Raw genomic sequence first — 13253 nt, forward strand, 5'->3', positions numbered from 1 at the left:
TATCCTACAGCAGCAACAAAACAAAGTAAATAAAGTGAGAAATTGGCAGAGGAAGAGCACCAAGTTCACCATGGACCCACACCAGGATTTTTACTGTTTCAGGGATGATCAAGAAAATAAATGCCCTTAACTTATAAAAAAAAAAAAAAAAAACCACCTTCATTTATCCAATCATTCCCTTCTCCACCCCCAACCTCCGCCTGAAAGTGTGTCCAAACAGGTTAAAAGCTATCAAGTTCCCAGAAGGAAAGGGGCACACAGCCATGCCCTGCAGATAGCCACTGGCCACTGCCAAAAGCCAGAGATAGTCCCTGGGGGGAACCCCAAATTCTAACAGGAGAGCAGCTCTGCCAAGCCATTACAAACAGCAGGCAGAGTCGCACAGGCTTTGGACAAAGCCCTAAAAATTGAGGAGGAGTGAACATATCAGCTGCAGAAGGCCCTGGCAGGCATGAACCGCACGGGACACCACGAGTAGAGATCCAAGTATTTCAAAGCAGATGCTTCCCACAGCCACCCCTCCAGCTACAGCCATGTCAATAACCCCCAGGAGGAGCGTGCTGCTGCTAATTGAGTATCTTCTCAACTGCCAAGTGGCAGGAAGACTGTTTAGAGGCGGCTGGCTCTTCATTTTCCCTTCTGTCACCAAAGAGCACCAATGTAAAGGAACTCCCAGGGATGGGATCAGAGCAAAAGGTGGAGTTTCTTTTTCATATCCTCGAATTTCCTGTCTCTCTTCCACATTGAAGTTTAATTTCCTTTTCAAAAAGAGCTTTTCGAGCTTATGAAAATTGACCCGAAAGATTACAAGGGCTTTGTTACCCTTCCAATCTCTCTGAAAGATCCATAATTAGGGAGGTTTTTCCTTTAACATGTGTGCCCAGCAGGCAAATATATAATTTAGACTTACAATTATATGAAAGAGTTATTTCTGTGTATTGGACACATACACCCTCAACCTTTACAAAGAGTTGAAAAATCCTGCGTGTCTCAAAGGAGTAAATATATATCCAGGCATTTTTTAAACGTTTGTTTTCAATTTCTGCCCAAACTAAAATCAATCATTACAAGGACTAAGGTTGCATGTTTGCTACTGAGACACCTCCAGCACAACATCAACACACCTAACAAACAAACAAACTCGGAGATTAGTTATTTATACTCCGCTGGAAATTCATTCTGCGAGTAAGGATGTGCTGGTACCTCAGGCAGCCTGCCTGCTTTCCCCTAACGGAGCAACACTGCCTTCCCTCCCTCGCCGCACAGCCCACCCAAGTGAAAAAAAAAAAAAAATATATAAGCAAAGAAATGAATCCATACAAACAGCGGGGCGTGGGACTCCGTTAGGCTTCTCCCCAGCCACCCAGCCACGGAACGGGGCTGCCCGGAGCCTCTCCGTGCCCCCCAGCCCACCTTTGCCCCTCTCCGGGGATTTTTGGGGGCGCAGCCCGGCGGGATAGGGCGCAGCCGCCCCGCTCCGGAGCGGCCGGCGGAGGATGCTGCGGGCTCCGGCGGGGCCACCCTCTGCTTCCAGATGAGCAAAATAACGTCGCCACCCTCTTCCCCCAAAATAAATAATAATAACAACCAACTTAGGGGAACGAGGAGCAGCACAGGGAGCGGGAGGATTTGCAGGTAAGCGGGGGAGGAGGAGGTCGAGAAGGAAGAGGAGGGAGCCCGGTACTCACGGCGGGGCGCTGGGGGCCGGCTGGCGGCCAAACCCCATGGCCAGGGAAGGGCGAACCGATCGCTGCCGGCTCCTCGCCGAGCTGCTGCAGCCTACGCTCCCCCGTCCCTCCCCTTCCCTCCCCGGCAGGGCTTCCTGCCCGCTCATATAGCGCGCCCCCAGCCACGTGGAAGGAGCCGGGGCCCCCGGCGGCCCCTCCTCGGAGTCGGGCAAAGGCGGAGCCGCCCCCTTCTGCCCCCCTCCGCCCCTTTCCGCGGCTCTCCGCGGTGCTGCGCGGCTGATGCGCGATGCAGGAGGCGCAGGAGACGAGATGCGCACGGGAGACGAGGTGCGCGCACAGCCCGTCCCCGCCGGCCGCCAGCCCAAACTTCACCCCCGCTCCATCCACCGAGGCGAAATACCTGCTCCTGACACCGCCCTGCGTCGCCCCCCCCCCCGAAATGTTTTTGCCCCCCTCGTTTTCCCTTCCGCGCCCCAAAAGCTCTCCTGTCTGAAAATTGCGCCCGCGCGGATCCCCGGCGCTGAGCGCAGGAGAGAAAGCTGAAAGAAATTCTGTGTTTTCCCGTGGGGAGAGCACGTTTTGCGTCATTAATGATGATTAAAAAAAAAAAAAGAAAAAAAAAAAAAAAAGCACATAGTAAATAATGCCTTCTTCGCGTCCAGCATCTGACATTTTTAAGGTTACTATAAAACGCTGCAGAATTAAAAAGCATCTTTAAAGAACGCCCCAGACAGATAGTTGCAACTGATAAAGTGTCTGGTTAAACTATTTAATGGCGCAATGCCAGTTTTAGGCACCTATCCTCTGGGTGCTCAAAGTCTGTGCAGGTTTCAGCCTCACAGACTGATTTCCACTCCCTTATTTCTCTGGATTGTCCAGCTTTTCATTTTTATTTTAACTCCAGGTTTGCAATTTAAAAAGAAATCCTTTAGATTATTATGAAAGCTCTTTGGGGCCAAAACCAGCGTCAAGTATTTCAGCAAGATGTTAAGGATAGGCACCCCAACGGGAGAGAGCAGATTTGGGCTGGCGTTTGCCCTCCCTGCATTTGCTATCTTTTCAGTAGGTAACTTGCCATCCTCCAAACAAGGCAACTGCCATCACAGATAGGCCAAGAAGCAGAAGTTAAAATAGAAATTCAGCATTTGCTGCGTACGCAGTTGCCAAGAAGCTGTTTCTCCGCGCCTGTGTAAATAAATTGTCATTTAGCAATGGCTGGTTTGCTCCAAAAGACTTGTGGGGAAGCTAAACACTATCATGGTGCTACTGCAGGGGGAAGGAAGAGGCGTGGATGAGAGCGTGGCCAACAGATGCCCCATTCCCAGATCCCCCAGTACTTGGGCTGAGTGAGACCCAAGGTGTTCGTGCACACTGAAATGGCTGCGCGCCGTCATAGTCAGCATCATGGGAGCGACTGCTGGCTCTGCCAGAGGGATATAAAAGCTGTCCCCATTCCAAGGCCAAACTCCATGCAGATGGATTTACTGGGGAATCTGTCTTCTTGTTGCAGCTGATCATACGTGTTTGTTATGTGTTTTACAGAGACACCTATTGACTGCTATAGCTGGCTGTGAAGATTAGATATTTCTTAAAAAAAAAAAAAAAAAAACAACTTTGTAACTGTGAAACTAGGATTATAAACCACAACTGAACTCTGAACCAGTCTCTGTTCTGAGAGACAGGTCATCTACATATATGGGATTTCTGCTGAAAAGATGAACAATATTCTTTATTTAGATGCACAAGAGGCACTGCAGTTACTTTACATAAATGTCTTCATTAGAACAATGTAATAAGTAGTGAAAACAAGAGTGTGAACTTTATAAAGGTATCTGACAGCAATTAACTTTGCCATATTTGATAGATGGTTTGATCTCAGCCAGTTAGGTCATCTTGCCTTATTTACTTATTTATTTATGTTGCAAACTAAATACTGAACTGCTGTTCTATCTCTTCAGATTTCACAAAACTCTGCAGTGGTGTTCTCTGATCCAAAGCCTGAGAACTGGTCAGAGGCTTGAAATAGGCATTTAGATCAGGTTCTCAGTCTCCACAGTGTCTGGAATCTGACTCTGGTGTTATGGTCTTTTAAAATTCAAAGAGGAAAGAACCAAAAAAAAAAGCATGCAGCATCTTCCTCTGGTTGCTGTTGGAACTTGTATGGCAAGGAGATGGAAGAGCTTGGTGGGACAGAACTTATGGCCAGTACTCTCAGCATCTGCTTCACAGCACCTAGATGCAGGTCTGTGTCCGAGAGAGCTCTACATCAGTGCAGGATTCCCTTGGATGCCAAACAATTACACAGTGACCCATTTTTACCCTCCAGGACTCATTAGTGCTGGACATGGGAGCATCCGCCATGGGTGGCAGTTGTGATATGGCAGAACTTGCTCTCAATAAATGTCTGGGAAAGGCAGAAAAACATTTCAATGCTGTAGCACATAAAAACACACAGTAAATACCAAAAGCTTGATTTGCAGAAATACACAGCAAGTCTGGAGCTCAAGCCAAGCCCTTAGCAAACTCATATAAAAAAAAAAAAAAAAAAAAAAAAAAAAAAAAAATCCCAGCAATGAAATACTGCTTTTCTTTTATACTCTTAGATAAATGATTTTTTTTTTTTTTCCTACAAGGACAATATAAAGCCTGAGAGGAATAATAAACATGAGATAGGAATAAAACACAGTGAGGATATTAAAATAGATAAAGCTATAATACATCTCTCAGGATACAGGAAGTTAAATTCATGTAGAAACATTCATTGGCCACAAGCAATTTACTGCAAAACAAACAAATGACAAAAGTACATAAAAAAGAGGGTAAATATAAGTAACCATATGGTAAAGAGGGATAGACACGGTATACTTTTGGGGTGTTTTGTACACCTGTAACATGCACAAACTCCCCAATATAAGTGACCATTCTAGGCAGTTCAGGTATCGCCTACATAAAAGGCACGACAGTAAAATTCACCTGATTTATCTTTGTGCATCTTGATCCTGTTGTGCCTCAAGTACTGTCTACTCCCAGCCACTTCAGCTGCAAATCTTCAGCTTTTCCCAAGCAAAGACTTAAAAACTTGTGCCTTAACTGATTGTGCCATTATTAGCATCGTTACATTTATTTAATTTCCATTGTCCCCCAGGATAAGCAGGAATAAACCGGTAGGTACGATTAGCCTTAGAGGCAAAAAACTAATGTTGATGAGGTTGAAGTGTCTACTAGACTTGTGTTTGAGTCTCCAGACCATAAGAAGGATGGCAAGCAAAGCCTGTTAAAGAAACATTTTGACAAGGAAGCATTTCTCTGTGGCTCAAACAAAATAAATATAGTAACGCAGAACAACCTTTTCAAAGTCAGGCTTATGTGCTTGTCTGATCAGTACCAGCTAACTGTTTCATCTCTCTTGAATGTCACAGAAGCACACAAGCTGTGCCATGGTGCAGTTTTTGAGACAAATGTTTTCCCCCAAAGGACAGCGCACACATGTGAAGGGCTCTACATGCTATATTAAATTAAACACGCTAACAAAACAGCACACTAATTGCATGTGGAAGTCATCCGCTGGGTAAATGATGAGAAAAACAATGAACCACACCTGACAGATGTTAGTCACAGCTTAATTTACTGGGGAATGACATTTATGTTCAATGGCAGAAATGCAGTATGGTAAGCTGCACAGAATAGAAAAGATTCTTTTTTTTTTTTTTTTTTTTTTTTTTCTTGCCAGGTGTAAAGATTGAAATAACATTGCACAATCCCTTACATCTGGTGGGACAAGCTGAGCAGGGCTAAATGGTGTGGACAGGATTGCTCCAGGGAAGGCAGGTGAGCATTGTGCTGGGGTAGTACTCCTATTAACCCACAGGGCTGGAAATCCACATCGGGCAGAGTATCTGAGATGTTACTGGAGAAATAAATAAATAAATAAATAAAAATCTAGCAATTGTAATGGTCTAGAAAAATTAAGTTTCCCAGATGTAGACTGGAAAATATTTAGGTTGCATTACTTCTGTGAGCAAAAGCTAGTAGAATTATTCACTAAAGCAGCAGTAAGTCATCCATAATGCTGCTTTAGATCTGATAGTAACGAATCAGCTATTATAGAAGAACTTGCCCCCAAAGATGACTGGGGAGTAACTGATCATGACTTTTTTCTTCTTAAGTTGTGTGGCAAGATAAACATGATGAAGACCATAGCTACATTTCCCTGATTTCAGAAGGCCAAACTTGGGTAAACTAAGGAATTGCTTTAATGATTAGAGATGAGAACTGGACAAAAGACTCAAAGACTTGAAGATGGTCTTTCTGTAAACCAGATAGATGCTGTACTCAGATCATAATCTACATCTAAGAAGTTGAAGAGACAGTTATTTAGAAAATGAGAGGACAGTTAACCTAAGCTTAAACTAGCATGCTATAGAACAAATTCAGAAGGAATCAATTTAAGTTCTGGAGATAAATAGAAAGATGAGATTAAAAGCAACCTGTATTTACCAGAGGAAGATTAAACAAGAATAATTTGAAAGTGCATTTGAGACAGAAAGTGATTCTCAAGAGAAGATTCTTGTAGTAGATTGTATTTATCTTTGATGAAGTAGGTGGAGTGGTACTAGTTGGACTTCTGGTAGTCCTGCTAGAAGTTAAGGGTGGAATGAGATTGATAGGCCAAAGTGCATGCACACTGAGCAGGAGCTATCAGAAGTTATAGACAGAGCTAAATCATTGGTGCTTTGTGTAAAAGTGGACTCAAAATAGCTTCTTGTGAAGATATGGCAAGAAAGCCCATCCTGCATTCTAAAGAAACTTGTGGCTCAAAATAAGCTTCATCCAAGGGTATCATGCCTTTGCACTGTCCCCAGCTGTCTCCCTCTCTCCTGTTTGGCCTCGTGCAAAGTGCTCACCTTCAGCTCCCAGCTGATCCAGCGCTTGCAGCCAGGGCTCAGAAAAATGGCTGCACAGCACATCTTCATTCAACTGGAGAGGTTCTTGTCATCCAAGGTAAGCTAAAGAAGAAGCCCACTGTTGAGAAAGAGGAGTTAGCCAGCCAATGCACGGCTCTTGGGCATGTAGGAAGGCTTATCTAGGTTGGGGGTTGCTTCATGGCTGGAAAGGAGCAAATCTGAGGAAGCTGACAATCTGCCGTTTAGACCAAGTGAAGTGAAGTGAAACACACCCTTAGGAATGAAGAAAACCATCTGCCTTGAGATAGGAGCTCTTTGTTTGCTTCCAATTAAGGAGGGGGAAGATTCTGGTATACAAGAGGACTCTAAGCCGCCAGCCGGATGAAGCCGTGAAATGGGCAAATGAGATTTGCTCAGCCTAGCAAAATGAAAGCTGAGGGAGAATCCGATTGCTGTCGATTAATTGGGAAGTAAATGTCAGGCAAGTGAGGAATGCATAGCAGCTAAAGGAGCAATGAGTATTAACTGCAGGTGAATACGTTCAGGCTGTAAATTAAAATAGTGTTATTAACCAATATGTAAAAAGACAAATTGATGCAAAAGATAAAGCCTCTACTGGAGAAGGGAGAGCAAATTTTCTGATATTTACATATGGGGCTTGATGCATTCCCAGGGAAAATTTTATAATATGGTTTTCTGTATGAGTAAACAACTGATCTTAATGAATCAGACTTAAATCTCCTTATATAAGGAAATGTGTCTTGATGTTGCTTATGCTTAAGGATGTACATCACTAGCAGGTGGCATCCGTTTAATTGCTCTGAAAAGAATAAGAAAGACATTACACAGTCTGGAATGGATTCTGCTGGTCCCAGCAAAGGCCGCCTTCCAGGACCCTTCCCTAACCTCTGATGGTCTCTGATGGGATGTCTCATTTACTCCTATGAGAGCACCGAGGTTATGACCAGACTGAAGAAAGCTGCAAATAGGAAACTGCTCCTCATAGGAAGTGCTGTTGAGATCTGTTGTTACTAATATGTTCACATAATCAAGCACATTCTATGCAACATTAAAGTTTCCCACAGATTTATTGTTCCAGAATGTAGTTTCTAAATACTTCATTTTTGGCAGAAGAGAGGTTTTCATTTTAAAATAAATAAATAAGGCTAGCTTGTATGGCGCAGTAGTGTTTTTAAAGCAAAACATGAGCTACTGTTCAGTTTCCTTCATTACTGCTAGTTTGTGTCACTGAATGTACTTTTTATCTTTACTGTCTTTTTCCTTCCTTCAATTGTACTTTGAGCAGTTTGAGAAGTCAAAAGAAGTTTTGATCAAGATATGAGGGGGAAAAAAAAACACCCTGCTGCAGTACCGGCTGACATTCCAGGTTCACCGCTGCTAATTAGAAAAGGATGTGCTTCAAAGTAAGCTTCACGAATTCATACAAGGCTGCAATGCCTTTGCAATTTCCCCACTCTTCTACCATTACTCAAGGAGGGCATTTTTCCCAGGTGGAGGCTGCTCCCACACCATGTGCCTGAGCATTGAGACCCGATCTGTCAATTACTTCAGACATTAGGGCTACATCCTCAGCATAAATCATCTTTTTAGCAACTTCCATAGGTCTATGATGACCTGTATCAGGCAGGGACCTACCTTAATCTTTTCTTTTGTAGGACACTCATTTTGTCTTTCCTTTTTTCCACCATCCATGTTATTAAAATTTCCATCCAAGTATCAGCCCTGTGTAAAGTATACATCATAGGAATGCAGATCGTAAGCAAGAAGCTGAAAATAAGCAATTGTCTAAGAAAAAAAATGCTGGGCTGTTACAATCCCTTTTTTTCCCATTGTATCTCCATAGATCTTCTCACTGACATATCCTTCCCCTCTTGACTTCAGAAATACACCCATCCTGTCGCATTTAAAATGCTGTTTTCTGTTCCCTTCTTTGTGCTGTATCAAAGCCTAGATAATGCCATCACTGGGCAATATCTGTATCTCTTATACTGAGATTGTTCCTAGCAGTACCCATCATGGATCAAGGACCTACCCAATATGAACACACTTTTGCTGCTGCAGCTGCCTTATACTCCAGCCACTCCTCCCTAAGGAGCAGTTGCATTAGGAGCTGAGATATTACCCTTATGGGATGCTCTCACAGCTCAGAGAAGAGAGATGCAGCTTCAGTCAAAATATTTTCTTGTTTTAGACCAGGAAAAATGAGCAAAGCAGGAACCGCCATGGATAAAGACACCAGGACTGAGTGAAGCTCATGCTCTGTCTCCCAGCTGCCTGCTGCAGTAATTCTGCTCTGTACAGGAGGCAGAGGAGCTGGCTGGCACCAGTCCACGTGAGGCAGTAGATATTCTGCTGAATCCTCTAAGATCAGAACTGAGCCTGAAGCACATAGCCCAGGGTAAATATCTCTCTCTATCTCAGAAACTAGATGGTTATGGACACTGATACCAGCTGAAGGGGGCTGAACATGCTCAGTCCCTCAAATTTTCATTTGTCACTTAAAGGAGATGTGACTAAGTAGGCATAGTTTCCTGGGGTGGAACCTCAGAAGACTTGTCACTTTCTGCTTGTGAAGTTGTTCCTAACTGTGCAGACCAAATCCTTGTCATCACTCCCACAATAATGTATGGTATAGTTATGGTCAAAAAGGATCCCATCTTTTTTTTTTTTTTTTTTTTTTTGGTAGACAAAAGAACCTGCTACATTTTCATGTGTTCTTTTTGTTTGTTTGCTTGTTTGTTTGTTGGCTGGCTGGCTGGTTGTTTTTGTTTGTTTGTTTTGGATTTTTTTTGTTGTTGTTTTCTTTGTGTGTGTTTGTTTGCCATCAGAGTGCAAGAGATTTTTTTCAGTATGCAACCTTTCAAATAAATTTAAGACAGAGATCAGCCAAAGGGTCTGGACAAGGCATCTGATCTGATTTCTGGAGCAGCACAGTCCACAGCAGTTTACCCAGTTAGCCCTTATTAAGTCAAGCTAAGAGTTTTGGTCTGAACAGGTGTTTTAAAAAGACATCAAAGGCTCAAAGAGAAAAAGAAGTGCTCTCTTCTTCTGCTATTATGTGACAACAGGCTTTCTCAATCACTGTACAAAAATAAATAAATAAATAAAACACCACCTGGATGTATCTGGTGGTTTCAGCCTCCAGCTGTTAATTCTTATTTATCTCTGCTGGACAACAATGCCCACTGGAAACAAATGTCTTCATTTGAAGGTCCTCAGTACGATAATCAAGTTAAAACTGTGATCTTGTAATGAATTAAGAACACTGAGCTTTTTCAGGTGGGATATCTCTGGCCAGATGTGAACTTCTTCCCAACAGATGGCTACAGAGCGCTGCTCACCAATGCCTCCCTTTGCAGGCAGCACAGAGAAATGAGTTTTTCCAGAATGAAGTTCCTCTCATCCTAAAGTGGCTGTTCAAAATGGACTAGAGAAATGTCCCTCACAGCATTTCTATTTCTCTCAAGCAACAGCAAAAGAAGCCTGTGGTGACTACCTCCCGTGTCACTGCCTGTATTAAAGACCTTTGTATTTAGGCAAGATGGATCTGACTCTCCAGCTAAGTCACTTTTCCAGCTTTGAATTATTTCCTTGGCTTTTCCCTCTACACCTCACACAGATGAAACTTAGAAACATCTCAAGCAAATGCATGAGTTTAATTCCTATATATATTCCTATATATGCCTCGGTCTTAAGTCCTGGGACTATGCAGTGGTGTGGTTCGATGAAAATTTGGTTAGGGAGATGTAGCTGGATTTCAGTACACAGGCTGTCCACAGCCTGCATTTTTCATTGATTGTACTTTCTTAATGACATAGACGCGGCACTAACGAGAAAACACCTTAATATTTAGGGTCCTCCTAGAAAAATCGACTAGATTATGTAACTATTAATCTTGATATTTTTGTTCCATATCCATTTTCAATTTTTTCTGATATTAACATCCCCTGCAGCATCACAGACTTCAGCTCCTTCCATCCAACTTGGTTTTCTAGCATCAGCTGTATCTAATCATACCGGGCTCAGCCATTAGTCCAGCCAAACAGCTGCCAGATGTGTTGTTTTTTTTTTGTTTGTTTTTGTTTTTTTTTTTTAATAAATAGTAACATCTGTCAAATTGTGCAGCAGAGAGCAATAAATCCATCCTTGATTTTTTTTTTCTCTTCCAGTTGAAGAAGACAACCAAAGAATTACACAATCTCTGCAACAAAAGACAAAGGATTCATGTAGCTGAGCTTGTTCCCTTTATTTTAAATCATGTGTATTTAAATGTCAGCGTGTTAACCATCACTCCGTAGTGTTTTATTAAGTCTGAAGAAAAGGAGTAATGCAAATCTTTTCTCTTGACCAACAACTTAACACTGCTTAACCTCTCGTGATAAATATTCTCTCTTTTACATAATTACACGTTGCTTGCTCGCCTGGGCAGCAGGCAAGGCTGAGTAGGAACTTGAACATGCAGACAGTTTCAGAAAAATGAGTGGCACTTCTGAAGAAGTTTTTTGTTTGTTTGTTTGTTTGTTTGTTTGTTTTGTTGTTGTTTTTTTACGTACATCTGCATCCCCACAGATGCCCAGGCTATGCTAGAGAACTGAGCTGCAGCCTAGACTTACTGTGCTATTTCTCATCAACTTCATCTTTACCTGTAAACTGATCCCATACATACCATGAAGACAGATCGTACTGTTTACAGTGTTGCATCCTCACATGCTCGTACCATGTTTTTTTGTTTTTTTTTGGTTGGTTGGTTTTGTGTTTTGGGGCTGGGGAGGCAAGAATGGATCACAGCAGAGTGGACGTTCCTCACGAAGAATTGCATTTTCTTACCTTTTACTGCACAATATGATAGTCAGTGAGCTGAGACCACAAACAGACACATGGACACAAATCCCTCTGTGCTGTTGCGTGAGTGACTTACATCCATTTAGTTTTAGTTGATAGGGATCAACCTAAGTTAAATTGATATAATGTCAGCTTTGATCAATTTGCGAAGGTTCACACAACAGTTTGTGGTGGCTTAAGTAATCATTTTTAAGATTTTTGTTACCTTTAGTTAAAAATTGGAACATAAGCCAGTTCTGGTGCTACAGATGAAACACGTTTAGGGGTGGTTCACTGCAAAGCCGCCAAGGACTAGGCAAAAGTGAAAATCTTGTGGGATAAATATGAAAGTGTTAGAGGCGTGAAATAATTCAGCAAGAATTCAAACCATGTCTGGTATTTTGAAACTAATCTTTACTTAGCTAATATAATCCTGCATTTAAAAAAAAAAAAAAAAAAAAAAAAAAAAAAAAAGTCGGGTGCTCACTTCTCCCTTTATTTTTCTGCTTTCTATTTATATCAAAAGACTTTTATAATCATCTGTTCACAACATCACACAAACAATCCTATGACAATTGGAATAATGTTTCCTAGAGGATTAAGGAAATTTGTAGAAAGAACCATTGCTTCATGTGGGAACAATCAAATACTCATTGCAGACATTTTTGTTCCTTAATCTTAATTTCTTTGTGCTGGTACCTTGATTTGTTTCTCAAATTTAACAGAGAAGGGTAAGAAGGCACTAAAAATCTAAAATTACAATGTAACCATATGGAAATATTAAGTTTAGGAAGTCTAAGCACTTAAACCAACTGTTCAGGGTATTTTCCCCTTAATGTGCTTACATAAATCACATTAGTTTTTATGAGAGTTATTTTTCAAATTTATAGACTTTTTCAGATGGATCTTCATCTCCCAAGGTAGCATATGCAGAGCCTTAGTATGTTTCTGCAAATTAAAGACTGCAGGATTCAAATTTAAACTCTGACTCTGGATTTGTGGGTGTCATTGGCTACACCACTTATGACCGGACTTTTGGAAATAGCTTTTGGTTTTTAATGATCAGCTTTAGAAAGTTGAATTGCCATTTATGAATGCCAAGCATTCAAATTACTTATGTAACACGCAGTATTTGTGTGGTAGTTTTTGGAACTGGTATGTGCTATGGTTTCATACATAGCAAGATAGAAGGGAAAAAAAAATCTGCTGTTACCTGAGCAAATACAGTGGATCAGAAGTGCTGTCTTGTTATGGGCTTCTCATTAGTGCTTCACTGAAATCCCTCATTTCTGGAAATAGGTGATTTGGGGAAGATCTAGTAATTTGGGAGAAAAAGCATATTTCTAGCTTGATGAATGTACTGAATGTTCCCCAAAGGTTCAGAAAGCAGAAGGCATATAAAAACCTTCCAACGTTTATTACAGTATTGAATAAAGAAATATTTTAATATCAATTCGGGGATGGCATAGTTCATGGGTTTTGAATTTTGTATTATTGTGAAAATCAATGATAATCTCTGAAGTGCATTCAGCTTGACTAAACCGAAGAGGAAAAAACAACACGTGGCGAAGCTTCCTCCCCATCTGACCCACAGCAGCTGTCCCCAGTGGGGCTGATTCTCAGCCCTTGCTGCCATTTACTATCTGTTTGAGCCAACTGGTGTTGTAGGCATCTGGCCATTCCTGCAGATCACAGCATGTTGAGGTGCTAACGAGAGGCTTCAGCTGCCCAGCTTGCAGTCAAGAAGCAGAAGCCATGTCAGATGGCAGTCAGTCTCTGTGCACCTCATGCATCCTGCCAGCCAAACCAGATTTTGCCT

The 13253-nt window shown here is 42.0% G+C and overlaps 1 protein-coding gene and 1 long non-coding RNA gene across 3 annotated transcripts in view; one reads left to right on the top strand and one right to left on the bottom strand.

The window, feature by feature from the left end:
* The window catches only part of ST3GAL1 (ST3 beta-galactoside alpha-2,3-sialyltransferase 1), a 78256-nt gene extending 76436 nt beyond the window's left edge, over positions 1–1820 (bottom strand). Inside the window, exon 1 of one of the 2 annotated variants that reach the window (XM_084510749.1) lies at positions 1689–1820. The gene's annotated coding sequence lies outside the window, so the exon portion shown is untranslated. The remainder of the gene's footprint in view (positions 1–1688) is intronic. The other variant, XM_084510750.1, reaches the window with a different exon arrangement.
* Positions 508–11894, top strand: LOC311432364. Its single transcript, XR_014690009.1, has 4 exons — positions 508–1635; positions 5419–5516; positions 7899–8016; positions 10783–11894. It is a non-coding gene; the product is annotated as an uncharacterized lncRNA (long non-coding RNA).
* Positions 11895–13253: the final 1359 nt, after the last annotated feature.

This window comes from Aythya ferina, assembly GCF_964211825.1.
Source record: "Aythya ferina genome assembly, chromosome: 2".
Classification (NCBI taxonomy): domain Eukaryota; kingdom Metazoa; phylum Chordata; class Aves; order Anseriformes; family Anatidae; genus Aythya; species Aythya ferina.